Genomic DNA, 19,971 nt, shown 5'->3' on the forward strand with positions numbered 1-19,971 from the left:
ATATATGCATGTATATATGTAGCTGTCAAGACAAAAATAAGAAAACAAAAATTTAAATTAGATAATGGGCACAGACTTGAACAAGCACTCAACAAAGCAAAATACAGAGATACAAAATAGTGCATAAAATATATTCAATGTCATTAGCCATTGGGTAAATGCAAATAAAACCTCAAAGAGATATTAGCTCAGTTTATGACTGCTTGGAAGGCTAAAATAAAAAGCAGTAAGTAAAAAGTAAAATAAAAAAGTGCTAAATATTGGCAAGAAGCTACATTATTTATATGTTCTTGGTAGTAATACAAATGCTATGGCCATCCTAGGCAATAGTTTGGCACCTCCTTAAAAACTAAACCTATACCTACCACACAACCCAACAGCCATACTTCTAGATCTTCATCCTGAAGAAATAAAAGCACATGTTTTACACACACACACACACACACACACACTGTTCATAGCAGCACTGTTTTTAACAGTCAAAACCTTGAAATCAGACAAATGTTCTTCAATAGGTGAATATATTGGCACATCCATGGATGAAATACAATTTGGTAATAATAATAATAATAAACTATTAATGAACACAACATTTGGATAGATCACAAGAAAATCATATTTGGCGAAAAAAAAGCTGCTCAAAGTGTTACTTATCACTTCATTTATGAAACATTCCCAGGGTGATAAAAGCATAGTGATAGAGAAAAGGTCAGCTTGCCAGGTGCACAGATTGGGGGAACAGTGTGGGTATTAGGAGGGCAGGCTAGGATGTGGTGCGTGTTGCAGGGGGCTGCCTGTGTATGCACCCATGACCAGTGATGGGAAGTTTCTATTTCCTGACTCTGTTGAAGGTGGCTTGAGTCTAGGCACAGCATAAAATTTCAGACAGAGAACTATACACCAAAATGGAGCAACTTGCAAAAACTGGAGAAAGAAAGTCTATCTCAGAACTAACAGTATCACCCCAACATCCATTTCCTGGTTTTGATAATGTGCTATGGTGACAGTTATATTAGATATTATTGTTAAGAGAAGCAGGGTAAAAGGTACATAGAGAGCCTCTGTACTACTTTTACCAACTCTAATATTTAAAGATAAAAAGTTACCTTTCAAAAAGTTCAACAAGGTCAAGAAGAGTTTGAGGGAATTTGGGTAAATTTTGCTGCAAACTGAAAACTGCTCTGAAAAAGAAAGTCTATTTTAAAAAAATGAAGTGAAGGTAAAAATAACACTGCAGCTGGGTGTGAGGGTGCACGCCTGTAATCCCAGCCACTTGGGAGGCTGAGGCAGGAGGATCCCAAGTCAAAGTCAGTTTCACCAACTTAGCCAGACCCTGTCTCAAAAAAAAAAGTAGGGAGTGGCTGGGATGTGGCTCAGTTGTTAAGTGCTCCTGGGTTCAATCCACAGGGATGATGATGATGATGATGTTAAAGCTCCAGCAACAATAAAAAAAATGTTTATAAGGACTTCTTCCCCTGGATGGTAAATGTTGAGAGCATATATTTGTCTTATATTGCCTGCAAAAGAGGCTAAAATTACATGAGAATGTATATCCCAGAAAAAAATGATTATCTTTTTTTTAAAAATGAGCTTTGAGGTGGGCTGGTTAGGCTTCACTAGCCACATTGAAATCACATGCAATTTTATAATTTTATTTTTTGTGGTGCTGGACATTTAACCTGGGACCCAGCATGCTGGGAAAGCACTCTACCACTGAGCTACATTCCCAGTGCCAGTGATGGTCTTTTAGTAACAACCCATTCACAACCCATGAGCATAAAACTCATGTTAACATGGCAAGGGTTCTGTCTTGGAATTCCATTTTCATAAGTACCTGCAGATCGATTCAGACTACTAGTCTCGGATCACTTAGATTTAATGGTGCAGTATATGGATTGTAAAGGTCAAGAATGTTTATGGCAGCTCATCACAATAGCTAAACTTCGGAACCAACCTAGATGCCATTCAACAACTGAATGGATAAAGAGAACCTTGAGAATGTTGATCTTCAAATCTATTCCAATGAGGTCCAATAATCAGTGTTGCCATTCACATAACCTTACCTTAGGAGATCTTGATTATAACCTCTGAGAAATGGCCACAATAACAAGAGGATGGCTTAACTCTAATGGATAAAGATCCTTCTTACAATATTTCCTCAAACTCTTTGCCAAGGCTGTTTAGATCTCCATGCATTCTTCCAGATAATACTGATCACAGGGCGGCTGGCATTAGATTTGTCTTGCGAATGCTCCTTTTGGCTTCTTACAGCAAGTTTCTGTTAGTTAACACGCAAAGATAATTCAAGAGCTTCTTGGCAAAGACCTGAGTGTCTTCACATTTACAGGAGACTTTGCATCCATTTCCCAAGGAGCCTGTCAAAGCATCTCAGATCTAAGAAATGAAAGTAAAATTCTTCCCAAGTCCAGCCAATGCATCAATTACTTTGAAAGCTAGAACCATGACTTCACCTAGAGTAGCGAATCTTGAAGAAGAAAAATTGAACCACATTAATCATGTAAGGTGTCCTTGAGTTCTCACACAGACCCAGTTGTTACAAATTCAGCTGATGCTGAAGCTTAGTTTTAAACAGAAAATTTGAGGGGACAATTAAAAACCACATTCATATCAAGTATCCAGGATCAATCAATACTATGCTGAGAAGATGGTCTTAAAAAAACTTAACCTTTGCCAAGCTTGACAGCAACTGGGGTTTGAGGTTACTGCCTTACACACAGGTGAAAACCACCCATCAAGTCAGTATACAAGGAATACACATTTAGCTCTCAAGTTTCCAGTAGATTAAATACACCATGAGTTCAAAGACCCAGGTGTAAAATGGGGATCACTTTGAAAACATTCCATATCCTTTTTATACATTAGATTTCTTCAAGAAAATAAGATAGATGGGAAATCAAAACTTGCAATGTCCACTTATTCAGCTCTTCTAATGCCTGAACAAAATTCTTTCAAAAACAAGGAGTCCGTGACCTTTTTAAGGATGCTTAGTGTGCCCCATGTTTTGTTATTTTTGATGTAGAAAATGTTGCTTCATACCCCTGGAGCACGCATAGGGACATTTCTCCCAAACACCTTAAGTTATTGACTTTTTTCCTTAGAATGCAAAGAATCATTGATTTCCAATCTGTGCCACCATGTTACAATAAAATCAGCTCCTCTTTTGGATTCTTGATGCTTTGTAATAGCATGTTGGCCACATTTGCTGGGTAAAACTGAGGTTAAAAAAATGGTTCACATACAGGAAGTCCCTGATACCGTCGTAGGAGCCATAATTCACTCTTACCTCTCTGCCTACATCTTTACAATTGGTGTTTTACTTTAGGATATTGTGCTTCAAAAAAAAATCATGCTCTCTTAATTTTAACATCACAGTTTGGGAGTGTTTATAATCTTGAATGCTTATAATTGTGCCTACATGTAATTCTGCAAGGGTTGTTGGCCCTGTAGCTATTATATTTGGTTGGGTTGTTGCCACTGAAAATGATGACCTACCTCTTCAGTTGATGAAACTGTATGTTCATTTTTCTAAGCTTGCCATCCAAGTTGGATATGGAGGAAATGTCTGGTGTCTGGTAAGAACAAATGCAAAATATAAACTGTCAGAAAAGTTGACTCTCCTGAGACAAACATGTTACAGAAAAGTGTTTGTTTTTCACATTAGCATCACATCAGATGCAGCACATTTGGAAATTGTTCACAGCATAAATGAATGTTCAGTGTGGATATGATCTCCAGATGTTTCAGAGCTTCCTGGTGTCCTGGAACTGACTGTGAGATTGAAGCATCTGGAGAGAGACGGAACGAATGTGTGTTGGGCTGCATTTTAATCCTGCTTCCCTGAGAAATGACCAAGGAACTTGGCTAAGAAGATCTTCAATGCTTGCATGCTCAGAATTAATGATTTGAATTTAGTTCTAAAGTCCCATCTGAATATAACTTTCTTCCAATGTGGTTTTGAGGCCTGCCATGTTCTTAAGGGTTCTCTTGGGTTGCACAAGTCTGGCCAAGTCCACAGGCACTGTGTAACACCTCCAGGCTTAGAGTAACAAGGCAGGAAAAGCACAGACTCTGGAGCAATATTTTTTATCTTGGTTTGAATCCCAGCCTACTGGTTGCAAGTACAGGGTCACCAATATATAACATGTGCTTTATCTTCACTTTCAAAATATAGAAAGAATTCTCAGACTAAAAGCTGGGTGGGTAACATTTATCTTTTTAATAAATTGAGAAATGTTAAAAAAAAATGAAAGATGATAAAACCTAGCCTATGAAGTAGTCAAATGAATGAGTGAGTGAACTGGTATGTTAGTGTCAGGTCAGTACCTACTTAGTATTGATTATGTTCCTATAAACATGAAGATAATAACAGCATTCCATAAAGTTGATTTTACTTATTTTTTCCCACTTAGGACTTTGACTTTAGGTATTTGAATACCGAAAGAAACATAACATCTTACCTTATGAATAGACCATAATTTATTTGATCATGTTGAACACCACTAAAAATCAAATACTGTAAATGAAAGTTCAAAATCATGAAATAATATTTTCATCATCTAGTAATTTCTAAAGGTTAAAATACTTAGGTTTTTTTTATGTTTTGATGTTGTAAAATAGCATAATCATGACTTTCACATAAGTCAGTATGTTGAGTATTAATAATATTCATAGACTTCATGCATATAATTTATTATGAATTAATAATCAGAAAGGCACATAAAAGTTTATGTACAAGTATATTCATCACATTCCTTTTTTTGCAAACCATATTGCCTGATAATAGAAATGTGCACCATATCTTCCTCATCTGTCTTCCTTTCATTATTGTTGAGAGAATGTTTTAGTCAATATTGAGACCTTCCTCCAGGTGCTCAGTCTCCAAGGTTTGCATGAGTGACAAAATAGGTTCTATTATCTTAAAACATTCCTTTTGTCTGGTTGTCTGTGGGTGTCATCACTCAGCAAACTCAGCCCTCCCCTAGCAGAAGCTTTGGGCAGGAAGTTCTCCTGGGATGCTCTCAAATCAGAGCTCAAGCCATTCTGTAAGTTCACCATATCTCAGGTGTTCATAAGTCTCTTTGTTAGAGGATGCTATCAAAGTGGTGATAATTGAGTGACCCTGCTTTCAAGAATACTTGGAGAATGATAAAGACAAGATTGTTCAAATTAGTGAAGAGTTTTTAAATGGTTCTCTTAGTTAAATCTGATTTCCCTTTGAAAACCACAAAATTATAAGAAAAAAACAAAAATATCAGTGAGTACTTCCAGGAAACCTGTTGGTGACTAATTATTTTCTCTAAAAATTCAGGGAATCCAAAGACATTGTTAATGTTACTGTAACAAAAATAAAATACATAGGGTATGACTTGAGTAACTACATTCTCATATATGTAGGAAAAACATCTCTTTTTTAAACAGTAAGAAAGTTCACTAAATGAAGACAGTTGTGTGATAAAATGAGAAAAAAATATATAATTTCAAGAATATGTCATTTTCACTAAATTGTTTAAAAATGCTATGTATCATCCTAATTTAGTTTACTTAGGTATAATGAATGATTCAAGCAACTACTAACATATTTGCTGCTACATCTTGAAAATCTAAATTTCAAATTTTCTCCAAAATGGTTCTCAAAGCTTTTCTTCTACATAATTGATGCATTTCAGTGGATATCAGCTTAACAACAATGCAAGCCAAAATCTTACAAAACATTTCAGTGATTTTTTTTTTGAGACTTTCTGAATGTCAATTTTGAGATTATATTTTTATTGAGGATTTTTTCTAACCACCCAGAAAATTAATATTATTAAATTTATGCTTTCATTTTTCTGTAACTGAATCAAAAGAGAGAATGGGCAGGGACAGAGAGTAAAGTGACTTTCAGCTAGACCACAGATGATTAAAGTCATGCTGTTAAACATCAGGTTGATACTGTCTGAAATGATATGTTCCCAAAAGCAACACTGCACTAGACTTTAATGAATATGCTAAATCTATAAAGGAAAACAAACATTGTGATGGAAAGTCCTTAATACAATATTTGATTGATTGAGAGAAACAAGTAAAGTGTGCCATTTAATCATAGATTTGAATTGTGGGCAAGGTTAGATCTATTTTAATTTTTTTTCTAAACAAAAATATAATTGAGGATTTGGAAAAACTACAAGCAAAGGGTCACCATTTTTTTCTAGTTTAAAAGTAATAGAAAACTAGTATGTGTATTTGGATGAGGCAGGTTGATAAAGAGCAGTAGAAGTAAAAATAAAACAATATAGAACAAATATTTTCAGCAAGTACACATGCAGATGAATGGAATGGATGTGTACTGTACATGTGGGGAAACTAAATGTTAAGAATGAACTTGTGTGCCTGACCATTATCCCCCAGGGTAGCATAATGGAAGGTTTCCTAAAAACACAGCAAAAAGACTTTGGTAAATCAAGCAAATTAATATACAACACAGAAAGGATTGTTTGTAGAAATCTCAAAAACTCATGGTTCCAGCCTAATAATTCCCATTTTCAGAAACTTTTGGTGGCTTCTATTGCCTCCCAAGGGATGTGCTCCCTAGGGATAGCTTCTTAGGCTCAAACCTCTGGAATGTGTCTCTGTGCCATCTGTCCATCTCCATTTCTCAAACCACCCTCTTGTCTTGCTGAACTTAACACATGTTCCTGATTTGCTAGCATCACTCATTTTATTCCTTCTGCCAAATCCCACCCTTTCTTGTAATGCCACTTATTAATAATCTACTCATCTTCAAGACTCAACTGAAAGACCAGTTTTTCCCTATGAAGTCTCTCTAATTATTCTCTCTCTGATTACTCTAAGAAAAGGATTGCATTTTTGAAAACTCGATGTAACTCTTTCCCCTTGTTCTGTTCTTTCCTTCTTGTTCTACTGTACTTTGAATAGTCATTTATAATGTTTTTGTCTTCTTTTAAAAGAAAAAAATTCCTTGGGAATAAAGAATTTTACCTATTCTTTTTACAGTGAAAGGTTTCTATACTATAAGACTGTTAACATTTTTATATGCTCATTTGTATTATTTTTTTTTTTAATTTTTTATTGTTGGTTATTCAAAACATTACAAATTTCTTGACATATCATATTCCACACTTTGATTCAAGTGGGTTATGAACTCCCACCTTCACCCCATACACAGATTGCAGAATCACATCAGTTACACATCCATTGATTTACATATTGCCATACTAGTGTCTGCTGTGCTCCTCTGCCTTTCCCATCCTCCACCATCCCCCCTCCCCACCTCTCCCCTCCCCTCCCCTCCTCTCTCTCTAAGAAGAGCTAGTGCATAGTGCTTTTAAGATTTTATTTCAGGTTTGGTTTCAGAAGTGTAGGTTTTCAACATACATCATAAAATGTACAGATGGGACACATCAGATATTGATAAATGTTAAATAAAAAAAAGGAGGAAGTGGGTGTGAAATGCAAAAGGATGATGTAGTGTTGAAGTTTTAGATAGGGCTCCCGAGAAAAGCTTCCACGAGTGTGCATAGGAGTCCCGGCAACAATTGTGGCATGACAGAAAGTGCACTGGACTAAGGAAACACTGAGATTTTTAGACATGATTTGAGTGGCCACTCAAATTTGGGGTCTTCAGTTTCCCAAGTTTGGAATGAGTTGGTGAGGTGAGGGGGAGATCAGACCCATTCAGTAAACACTAACCTACAAATAAAACGTAAAACCAAGACTTGCTAGGATCACAGCCTCCTATATGAAGACAGAGTCTTCATATAGAAATTAATTTCTTGACAATATTTCTTCCTTTAAATATTTTAAAGGGAGAAACCATAATCCACATGTCTTACAATATCCAAAGGCAATGAGAAATGAGAGATACAAAGAACCAGACACTGTGGACTGTACTTTAAGAAATAAAGTAGTCAATTAAAAACAGACCCCAGGATTGCACAGCTGCTGAAGGGAGCAGACAAAGACAAAGCAGTGCCTCTAAGAATTGTCAGTGGCACAAAAGAAAAATATGGCTTGAGTAAGAACAAATTTGGAATCTCTACATGGAAATAGAAACTCATAAGATAACTCATGGGTTTCTAGAACTAAAAAAAAAAAAACCTCAATATCTGAAATGAAAAAAAAAATCAATATATAGGCTTAAAGGAGAGAACAAAAAATATTTTTATTTTTTATTTTTTTGCATACTAGGGATTGAACCCAAGGCTTCACACATACTACTAAGTGCTTTCCACTGACCAACATCCCAGCCCTGGTCAACCAGTTTTAAAATGGATCCATGTACATTTTTTAATGTGAAGAAAAGAGACAAAAATAATTGGAATAAAAATGTTCAGACCTCAGTAACCTATAGGGAAACATAAATTTGTTTCACATTTGTATAACTGAAACATGAAAGAAGTTAAGGGAAATAGATGGAAAAAAACCTGGAAGAAGTGTTACTCTAAATGTTTCCACTGTGCTGAAAAATATCAACCTAGAGATCCAAGAAGCTCAGCAGAAAAAAAAAGAGGTTGAACAAAAACAAACCATAACCAAAACACATCATAGTCAACTGCTGAGAACAACACACACACACACACACACACACACACACATACATCACCTCCTTAAAATTGAATAGGAAAATCATAACACATTGCTTAAAGAGTGAAGAGTACTTGATTTAAGGCTATCTCCTTATCAACAATAATATAAGAGAAAAAATTAATGAAAACTTTAAAACACTGAAAGAAAAAAAATCAACCTGGAATTCTATTTCTACATCCAGAAAAAAATATTTCTCCCATATGAGGTGAAAAACTTAATTCTCAGGTTATAAAAACTAAGAGAATTTGCCACAAACACACTTGCACTGCAAGAAGTAGGCAATAAAATTTTCAAACTATGAAAAATGATGCCAAACAGAAAGCTATATGTCTAGGAGATAATGAAAAAGCAAGAATAGGACACACACAGGCTGGTATAAAAGACGAGTCTCACAGTCTCCTCCTAATTTCTATAAAAGAAAAATGTCTTTGTAAGATGTAATTTGTAATATGTATTGAAGTAAAATATGATACCAAAACAGCAGGAAAAAGATATAAATGAAACTATATTATTAAAAAGTTTTTAATTCAGAGATCATACTAGTAAACTGTGACATGCATTTTAAAGTAGAAAAATATTAATTCTAAACATATTTTGTTAAGCAAAGGATACATGTTAGAGCACACAGACTGACCATCAAATATATAGAACATTAGTTGAAAATATAATAAAAGAAATAAATGTAATAATTAAAACACTGATTGATTCAAATAAATGTGGGAAAAGAGTATCAAAGTAACAACAATAATAAAACAAAAAATAGATGAAACAAGGAAATAACAGTAACATAGTTTTAAATCCAACTACATTGATAATTACATTACATGTAAACAGACTATACATTCCAGTTAAAAGGAAAAGATTGCCATACTGAATTAAAAAATAAGACCCAGGTGTATATTACTACCTAAGGTGTTCCTTAAGTATATGACATAGAAGAGTTAAAATACAAGGGGAAAAATGATAAATCATGTATACAATTAGCTTTAGAAAGCAAGAAGACATGGTATTAATAAATCAGCTTTAGAAAACAACCTGATATATGAATGTCAAAGTAAACTGAAAAGTGGCATTACAACAACAAACAATGCATAATGATAACAGGAAAATGTAACAATCTTAAATGGGCAATTGATACAATGATAAAAACTCAAAACACATGAAGAAAACCCAATAGAAATAATGAAAGAAATAGGCAAATCTCTATTCACAGTTGAAAATTTTCAAAATCTCTCAGAAAATATTTTGAAAAATATATAAGAAAGTAGAAGTTATGGATACAGTAAAATCAGTTTGATTTAATTGACATTTACAAAACACTATACCTATAATTTTAGAATGAATGTATTTGTAAGTGAATATGAAAATGTCATAAAATGATTCATCATAAAATTTGTTGTATATATAAAAAATTATATATATTATAGTGGAATTATCTTAGATATAAAAATTTGGAAAGTCCTCAAATATTTGGAAATTAACACAATTATAAAGAACTTGTAGCTGAAAGTGGAAATCACAATGAAAAATTTAAGAGTTTTTAATTGAAACAATTTGTAATATTTCAAATTGTGTGGATGTTAAAGCTATGTTTAGATGCAAATTTATATCTTTAATTGCCTATCCTGGAAAATAAAAGCTATTTTAGAATAATAATCTTAATTTCTGGGTTAAGAACCTAGGCAAAGAAGAACAGATTAAATCAAAACACATCGAAAGGAGAAAATTGGTCTGGGGTCGTGGTTCAGCAGTAGAGCACTCACCTCGCACGTGTGAGGCTCTGGGTTCAATCCTCAGCACCACATAAAAATAAATAAATAAGACAAAGGTATTGTGTCCAACTACTATGAAAAAACAAATATAAAAAAGGAGAAAATAATGAATATGAACAAAAATCAATAAACTAGGAGAAGACAAAATAATTAATAAAACAAAAATTTTATTGGCTCTTGAAAGGACCAATAAAATTGATCAACACCTTAAAAGCTCCCATAAAAATAAGAGAAAGAATTTTTTCAATCTGAGAAAGTTCATCAATAAAATATCTACATCTAAATAATATTTAATCACACTAAACTGAACACTGTCTTAATATAGTTGGGAAAGGGATGAGGGTACTGCTTATTTTGTAAGTGTTGTACTGTACCAAGGTTATATCAAATGATATGAGTTCATATGAACCCTCAGAATCGCTAAAATGTCTTTTCTCTCTAAATTGATTCATGGATGTAGCAAAATTCCAATTAATATCCCAGTGGGCCTTATTGAAATATAGAAATGCAAAGACCTAGAATAGACAGCACAAGTTTGAAAAAAAAATATCAGAATTGGAAAACTTAGACTAAATTATTTCAAGAATGACCCTGAAGCTTCAATGGTCCACACAGTGGTATTCACAAGAAGTTTTAGTTACATCAATGGAATAAAAGCCTCCTTTATGATAGAGTGATTTTGACAAAAGGAGAAAGAAAAATCTCTTCAACAAATGGTGCTGCCCCATCTAAAAAAAAAAATCAGAATAAGTAAAAGTTTCAACTTCTACTGCATAAATAACAATTAATTCAGGATGAATCATAGTCCTAGAGGCAAACCCTAAAACTCTGTAGCTTTTAAAAGAAGTTTCCTAAAAGAAAACTATGAAAAGGAAGCTTCTAAAACAGAAGAAACGCTCTGACATCTTGGATAAAAGCAGGCATAGACAGGTAACCATTGCTCTAAATGTGAAGGAATTGAGAAATTGGACTTGGTCCCAGATAAAATCATCTCTTTGACAAAAAGCCATTAAGAAAATGAAAAGGCAAGTCGCAAATTAGAAGAGAATATGTGATATATATATATATATATATATATATATATATATATATATATATATATATATCTCAGTATGTTGAGAACTCTTAAAACTCAAGAGTCTGTTTTGTGAACAAACTCTCCACAAAATAAATGACAAGTGGTTAGTAAGCACATAAAAGGATGCTCAACATCATTAGCCATTAGAAAAGTGCCCACTAAAACCACTACAAGCACAGCGCATACACGAGAATGACTAATTGGAAATATTAATAGCAAACATCCAGTAGTGAAGAGGAGGAACATCTGGAAAGAGGGACATGGCTGGGAGGAGTGTAATAATAAGGCCATGTTTTTGAGTACTGTCATCTATTCTTATAAAGTCAGTGTATGTTATTTTATAGCCCAGTGTTTTATTCAGCTTTTTTTGGGCTGTAACTAAAGGATCTGACTAGAACAATTTTAGGGAAGAAAAGTTTATTTGAAGGTTCACGATTTCAGAGGTTCATAGATGGCTGGCTCCACTATGAACATCATGGTGGAAGAGTGTGGCAGAGAGAAGCAGGTCACATGATGATCAGAAGAGGGGTTTCCACTTACCAGATTCAAATATATATATACCCCAAAGCCATGCCCCCAATTCCTACTTCCTCCAGCCACACCCTACCACTTCAGTTACCACCAAGCTAATCCCTATCAGAGGATTAATTCACTGATTATGTTAAGGCTATAACCCAATCATTTCTCCTCTATACCTTCTTGCATTTTCTCACATGTGAGCTTTTGGTGGACACCTAACATCCAAACCATAACACCCAGCATTTCTACCTGTAGGACTTTCCCCAAGAGAAATGAAAACATGTTCACAAGAAGACTGTATATGCATGTTAACTGTAAATGTATTTATTATGGCCCTAAACTGGAACCAACCCAAATGTTTATCAATAAATGAGCGAATAAACCAACTGTGGCATATTCATATAATGGAATGATTCTCTGCAATTAAGAAAACACAAACTGCTGGTATATGAAACTTGAATAAATTTCATGGACAGTATGTTGAGCTAATGAAGCCAAACAGTAAAGAGTACATTTTTATTAAGTACTAGGACAAATGCAAGTAATCTAGTGTCGTGCTTTTACTATGCAGACATTTCACTTATTATGCTTCTTGTGGTAGGGATGGGGATGAAGGGGTGATAACTCATTTCACAACACTGTAGAAAACTTGCTGTGAGTATGGTTGGTCTAAAGGTGGTCTGGGGTCAGTGGCTTCATGGTGTATTTGTTACAAATCACATCAAACCTATACTTAAAGCATGAACAATTAATTATGTGCAAAGTATCATACCTCTCCATATTAATTAATAAATGAAAAATCAAAATGAAATAACACAGCACAGTAGCTGGCACATAGTGTTAAATATTTATTAATTAAACGAATGCCTTTTCTGAGTGTTTCAGGGATCTAAAGAAGGAAAAAATCAGTCTTCCTTGTTCTGTGTTGTGTTTCCAGTTCTCAACGTTTTAGGCACCAAATGCTGTTATGTAGTCTACATTGTATTATTCTCATAATGTCAAGGGCTGCACAGTTCAAAACAAAACAAAGCAAGAGTCAGGAAAGTCCCAGAAGCAACTCTAACAAAAATTTCCTAGAGAAGTACTACAAAGGCATTAATGACTTTTGGGGGTTTTTTGTTTTTGTTTTTGTTTTTCACCTATGTCCTTGGCACAAGTCAGAGAACTCAGTGTATCATAGGGCACATCAACTTCAGTGAATGACAGCTAATTAACTGAGAATCTGGTAAAGCAAAGCCATCGTCGTTGGGCTGAATTCTCCAGCTCTGGTCTGAAGCCCTGGTCAATTTGTCTGTGCTCTTCATTGCTCTCGTCTAGGGCAACACACAGGAAACACAACCAGACCCACTTTTCCTTTGGTGGATTGTCATGGCCTATTTCATCTGTTCCCCACGGAGTATTGATATATCACGTTTGTCCTTATGCCGAGCTTTCTCTGAAAAATAACCTCTCGGAGTTAGAATAGACCTCAGAGACTAAGTCAGCTGCCTCGTTTTCAGATTAAACAAACAACAAATAAAAATCTCCGCTCCGAAACACCTGCTGCTGGGGATTACACAGACTGCTGACAGAAAATCCGAATTCTGGGGGTGGAGGGGAAGAAAAGAAGAAAATCCAATTTTGTTAGACTCCTGGTTTCATAGCTTTACTACCTAAAATTCTCACTAATGAAGAAGGAGACGGAGATGAGAGAACGAGCAAGAGAAAGGGAGAGAAGTGGGGGAGAGGAAAGGCAGGCAGGAATCCAGAAAGGCGAGGAAGGCAGGGAGGAAGGCTGGCAAGCAGGGAAGAGAGCAGACCCTGGGCATGGTGGAGGGCTTGCCAAGACCTATTGCAAATGTCGTAAAAAATCAAAAGACCAGAAACTGGTAATGCAGTGGTCACACCAGAGTCAGTTGTCACATGTTTGACTTGCTTCCAGCTGCGTTTCTTTCAGGGTAGTCCAAAATCCCTTTCAGGCCTGTGTGCCTGTGCTAATTAATTGTTAACTTTAGCCTTCTAACTTTTTAGCCATTAAAAATCTGCAGGGCTGGAAGCCCAAAATGAAGCGTTAAAATATTTAAAAGCCCTTAAGCCTAAGGCACAAGCTGATCAGCAGCGGGAGGTAGAAAGATAATTCCCCCAGGTACTGAATGGCTAAATGAAGGAAGCTCAGTTTGCTGCACTCTTTTGAAACCTTCTTCTGACTGGTTTCCATTTCAAAGCCCAGACATTAGAGAATCAGGGCCCTCTGGTCAGCGCCATTTTGAATGATCTAAGTCCTTCTCATACAAGCTCAAGATGCCTGCAGAATGATGTAGTCATATCCAAATGAGGCTGGGCTTCATTAGCAAGAGCAAGTGAAAGTCTCAGGGTGAAACAGATTTAATGTCACTCTTTGCACACAGCTAGATTGCAACTGAACCCTGAGAAGGCCAAAATAGGACTGAAATGTGGCTACTCTGTAATCAACCGTGTATATTGCTAATGACAGTGGGTTGAGTTTGATTAATTAACAGGAAACTTGTCTTCATTTTTCTTCTTGTTGGCTGGTAATCTACAGATCAGAGAAAATTGGGGCAGGGGGAGAGAGACAGAATGACTTAGCAAAGACAGTTTGATGCCTTTTGCTCTCATAGATTCACGTGTTTTGAAAATCGTGTTAGGGACTAAGGGAGATGTTTCAATAATATTAAAATGTTGACGGGGGTGAATCACTGTTCTCTGCACGTCATCAAAAAACCAGTGGGTGGAAATATACAATGTACTCTTGCCAGAGACTGAAGACTTAAAAAAAAAAAAAAAGAACTTAGTATGTTCCACTTGTTCTAAAAAGTACAACAGGAATCCTAAGGCAGAATGAGCAGTGTTCACAAAGGAGGTTTCTGGGAGCTCTTAATCTCACCTTGGACAATACCTCTCTATCCGTGTTTGGAGCACATTTACAAATAACCAGTTTATTCTGCTTTTCAAACATAGCTAAATTCAGTTTGATTTGGGACACTGAAATAGAGGAGTGTGATTCTCCTACAGAACAGGTTCACCCAATAACTGCAAACCACAAGAACGTCCCGGACACATTTCAGAGGAAAGGCATCATCTCTAAGGCATCATTAATGTCAGTGACTGAGCAAGAGGTTGCTGGCTCTCCATGGGACCCACTGTGCAGCCCATGCTTTATCATATTAAGTACACTGGGCACTAGTTTAGGTGGCTTACACATATAAGTCATTTAATTTTTACCGCAGCCCTAATGAGGTAGAAACTGCCATTATTCCCTAATGGCAGAATAAATTGAGTCCAGAATAAATTGAGTCTTGCTGTGGATAATGAACTTGCTCAAGTTACACCGCTGGTAAGGGTTGGAATTGGGATTCAGACCCAGCCTGACTGGCTGCAGTATCCGTACTCTTAGCACATTAGTCCTCCCCAATGTCATCTTGATAGATGAGGACATTAGGCTGGGAAGAAAGAAACTCCTCGTGTTGATGAAATCGGAGTCCTGAATTCCAGGGAAGCCTAGTTATCTGTGGAATCTCTCATACAGCTCTGGATTACTAAATGCTTGAGCTTATATTTTCTCATTTATAAAATAGGACAATGACACCTATGCCTTCATAGTACCAGCATCAGCAGGGGGCTTGTTTGAAAGGCATGATTTTCCCCAGGGATGGGTGAGCATTTTCATATTTGAGCAATCCCCATGACACACACACATGCCTGACATTTCAGTGCCCCTTTTCTCTACAGTGACATCCCAAATAGTGTCCTCTGGGAAAAATCCTCATTTCAAAAATGTCTTCCTCTTATTAGACTGTGAGAGGGCTGCACCATGTGTTCTGGTCTCGGGTTTGGAAAAAATGATCTGTGTATATGTTTTTATGTCTCAACATTTTCCTATGCTACAAAAATGCCTTTAATCTTAACTAATAATTCCATCATCTGCTCCATCTGTCTTGGTTCTGGCTGTCCACATTCCTGAGGGATTGTTCTGGGGGCAGGCCGTGGGATGTGGTGCCAGATCTTAGTGCAGTTACACAATGCATTCTTAGGATCACTATGTCTCTTCCAGACCCCCTCAAAGGTGCAGGGAAGCCTGGGAGCAAATACACATGGAGTTTGGAGAGTTAAAAATCAGCCCAAAGACTGAAATGCCTATTTGTATAAAAATCAAAATGACAAAACAGAAAAATGAGAAAACCCCAAAACAGCTGGCTAAGGGGATTAAAGACAAGAAAAGAAGCCATAGAAATAGACGTGGAATGTGGGAAGCGATCTGAGGATCATGAGATGGAGACCTCCCTCCAGCAAGCAGTTTCTTAGGAAAAAGAAAAAAAGAAAATTCCTGATGGAACATTCATAGTGAGCATAACAAAAACCACAAGCTATTTCTTAAAGATAAAATTGTCCCGTGGATGGGTTTGCATTGACTCTGACTAAACCAAAAAAGAATATCTGATATTTCAGCATGCTTTTAAAAAAATCTGAAAGCTACTCAGGATAATAAGTTGCAATGAATGGCAGGTCCACAGACAAATGCATCAGGTTCTGCAGTCTGGGATGTCGTATTTCCCCCTTCCTATACCTTTAAAATGCATGTCTATGTATGCTGTGTTCCCCCACCAAAACTTTTACAGTGCATCTAAACTTGGCAACTCAACAGCACTGGTCTGGGACTCAGGAGGCCCAGATCCATTCCTGGCTCTGCCTTTATGTGGTCTTTCACTCATTTGTGTCTCGCTGTCTTCAACTCTTAAATGTGACCATTGGATAAGTGGATCTCCAAGATTTTTCCAGCTTCAAGCTTGTCAGACTTAAAGATTTCATAGTTATCTCCTGTGCAGGATGCCTCAGGCCCTGGAGCCAGAGGTGCCGCTGGTGAACAGGTGCCCACATGTGAGCTCAGAGTGTCCAGCACCCTGCATCACCACCACAGCTCTTTGTTTTCCCCTTGATAAAAGACTCTAGTTCCTGAGCAGGAAGGGAGGAGAGGAGTGACACTGGGGTCGAGGGAGAATGAGGGGAAAGGAAAGAGGGAGAAAAGAGTCAGGCCATCTTAGAAAAGTTTGCCACTGCAGGAGGATCCTAATTTCCATTGGGAAAGAAGGAGGGCGGGAAGGAAAGGGGGAGGAGAGGAGGAAGAGATGGGAGGGAGGGAGGGAAGGAGGGAAAGAGGGAGAAACAAAAGTGGCAGAGAGGAGGGGGAGGGGAGCAGAGCAGAGAGCATCCAGGTAGGTGACCAGTAAAGGAAGGCATATAGTTTTTCCATCTTCATTTCCACCTCTACTTCAGACACACACCTCAAAATCCAAAGAGTCAAAAGTTTAGAAGATGTTGGCCCATTGCAGTGATGGTGCTCAGTGCTTGCCTAACTGATATGCCTGCCATTCAACCAATAGCATGATTTTGCTTCAAAGGAGAACACCCACTTCCCTAGGAGAACCTGCTGTTTTCATTTGGTATCTTGAATATTCCTTGTTTTTACAAAAGGCAGAATTCACATTTATGACTATTATTTTTGAAGTGCTTATTTCATGTGGTTTGACACAAAGCGGTGTCTTAGCTGGGAGCGCAGAGCCTCCATCGATTTCCAGGCGACCTGGTGCTATTGACAGAGTGCTTCCCGCTGCACTTTCTACAAGGAGAAATTCAGCTGAAAACAAGGTATGCCAGCATCTATCAAAGGAGCAGGCAGCACAAAAAAGCAAAAATGATGGGGGAACCAAGATGTGTGCTCAGCGCCCACTTTGACAAAAAGTTATTGTTTGATCTTCAGAAAGTCAAACTCCATGAGCATTACTAGTTGTACAAAGAGAAGGGAAAACATCAGTACCTACTTCCTCCAGGGTGTTGCAGGCTTCCATCAATCTTAGAAATACACATTGTTTAGTTCCTGTGACGTTCTTCTCCCCAATACTCCTCCATCAAATCACAAGTCATACTTTCTTCTCATTTTGAAGAAGGTTTGAAAATTGCTTTACCTTGATATCTCATTTTCAATTCAATTTCAAGAGAGTCAAGTACATTTTGATACTAGAAGGAGAGATGTTGCTGCATAGGAATCGGGGGAAAAGCCTTGAAATGTTACTTGGTCCTCGACAGAAACACTTATCAGAAATGATGCAAGGTTAAATTTACAGAACCTCAGAGAGATAAAATTGGTTTATTTCTTTTATATTTCACTGTAACTAGGATTTGCCCAATAGAACATTCAACTGGCATAAACAGTTTTTTTGCATATGTAAGTATTTCTAAAATATTTAAACTTGGTTTATTTTCTTTAAATTCTTGTTTACACATTTTGTTTAGAAGATTGTTCTCCCTCCTCCTTCCTCTTCCCTTTTCTTTTTCTTCCTCTTCCTCTTCTTAACCCAGAATTAAAGCAGAAGAATATCAGGCAGTAGTTTGGCCAATGTGGAGCACTACTTCCTCAGGTTTCTCACCAAATCCTTAAAATAATATGGAAAGAGATATTAGATTTTTTTTTCAAAACCCTGAGATTACAAACAGATAAGGCCAAGTCCATTGCCTTCTGTTACATGAGCAATTAGTGGAGGGGTTGGAATTTCAACCTATTTTTTCATTATCCTTAATCATTGATAGGTTTTCATTTTTCTAGTGAGCAAAGATAATATCTCCATTAATAGTCCCTGGATGGGTTGGGGATGACAGTGCTCAAACTTGATTATTGATGAATGTTGTGAGCCAGACTAAAGAAGGTAAGTTGCTCAAGGGTAAGTTAGACTAAAGAAGAATGGTCTAATAATGCAAAGAAGATTTTGGCAGGAAATGATACCACTGACTCTTTTTCTCACTGCTTGCTACTTCTCCTTTCCCCACACTCACTATCAGTGTGAGCACTTAGGCTGGGGGACCTCCCGATTGTCTTTCCCCTAACCACAGCAAAGCTATTTGAGTCTCACTACTTTGACCTTCTTCCTTATTCCCCAGGGTTTCCAGAAAACCCAAGACTTTGTTAGAGCCACACCCTACCAAGTCATCCTGGTGGGAGAGATTTAATTTAGAATGACACTTGGCAGGCTCAATTCTGGGGAGTCTATATCTGAAAGGGAATCAGACATTTGTCCATATTCAGTAGAAGCACAACTCATTTCCAGTTCAGCTTCCTTCTCTTTTCTCTGCCATCTCCAGCCAACCCCTGGCCTTTAGATTTCTCCTATCCAGATCAAAAACATCTCTACCTATGCTCCTCGAATTCAATGTCAAATTGTCTTGCTTGGCTTAAGATGAAAGGGATGCATTCCCTCTCCTCTCTGGGGTATCCTCAGCATACCAAATACCCTCTCCATAAAGTCTTCACTGCAAGCCATGCCAACTCTCTTTTTCTAGACTTATTTGAGCTTCCATTTTCTCATTCATAAGATGAAATAACCATGTCATCAAACTTTCAGAATTATTGTTAATATTACATGATATTAATAATGTGACAGTGTTTTGAAAGTCATAACCTGCTAGATACATTTCAATTTTTACTAAATATTATTTCTCGTTGTAGATTCATCCAGAAATCCCGTTAGTTTTAAATGAAAGATCGACTCGATATTTGCTGCCAAGTCTCTCTCTGTTCCTTTACTGGCTTTCTTCATTCTCATTTCTGTTTTCAAATCCAATGCAATCTTCACTGCACCAGTGGTTGAAGTATAAAGATACAAATATACATGAATACTCTATCTTTTGCAAATCCCTCGGTAAGTCTCTGATTTCAGGGTTTTCTAACCAAGCCAAAAAAAATTAGCATACTTATTTGGCATAGTCAAACTCAGCCTGGGACTAATCATTTTCCCTTATTTATATAACATTGATGTGCTTTGAGAATAGAAAAAATGTTAATATGATTTCAGTTGTTGCAGATGGTGTTTTCTTCACTCTTTCATAATAATTTTGGTTTTGGAGTAGAAAAACAATATAGCATTATCCAACATGGCACAATAAAGAAGAAATCTAGTAAGATTCATGTGTTCTCTCATGTGAGATAATAAAAGGGCCAAGCAAAAT

This window comes from Marmota flaviventris, chromosome 11, assembly GCF_047511675.1.
Source record: "Marmota flaviventris isolate mMarFla1 chromosome 11, mMarFla1.hap1, whole genome shotgun sequence".
Taxonomy (NCBI): domain Eukaryota; kingdom Metazoa; phylum Chordata; class Mammalia; order Rodentia; family Sciuridae; genus Marmota; species Marmota flaviventris.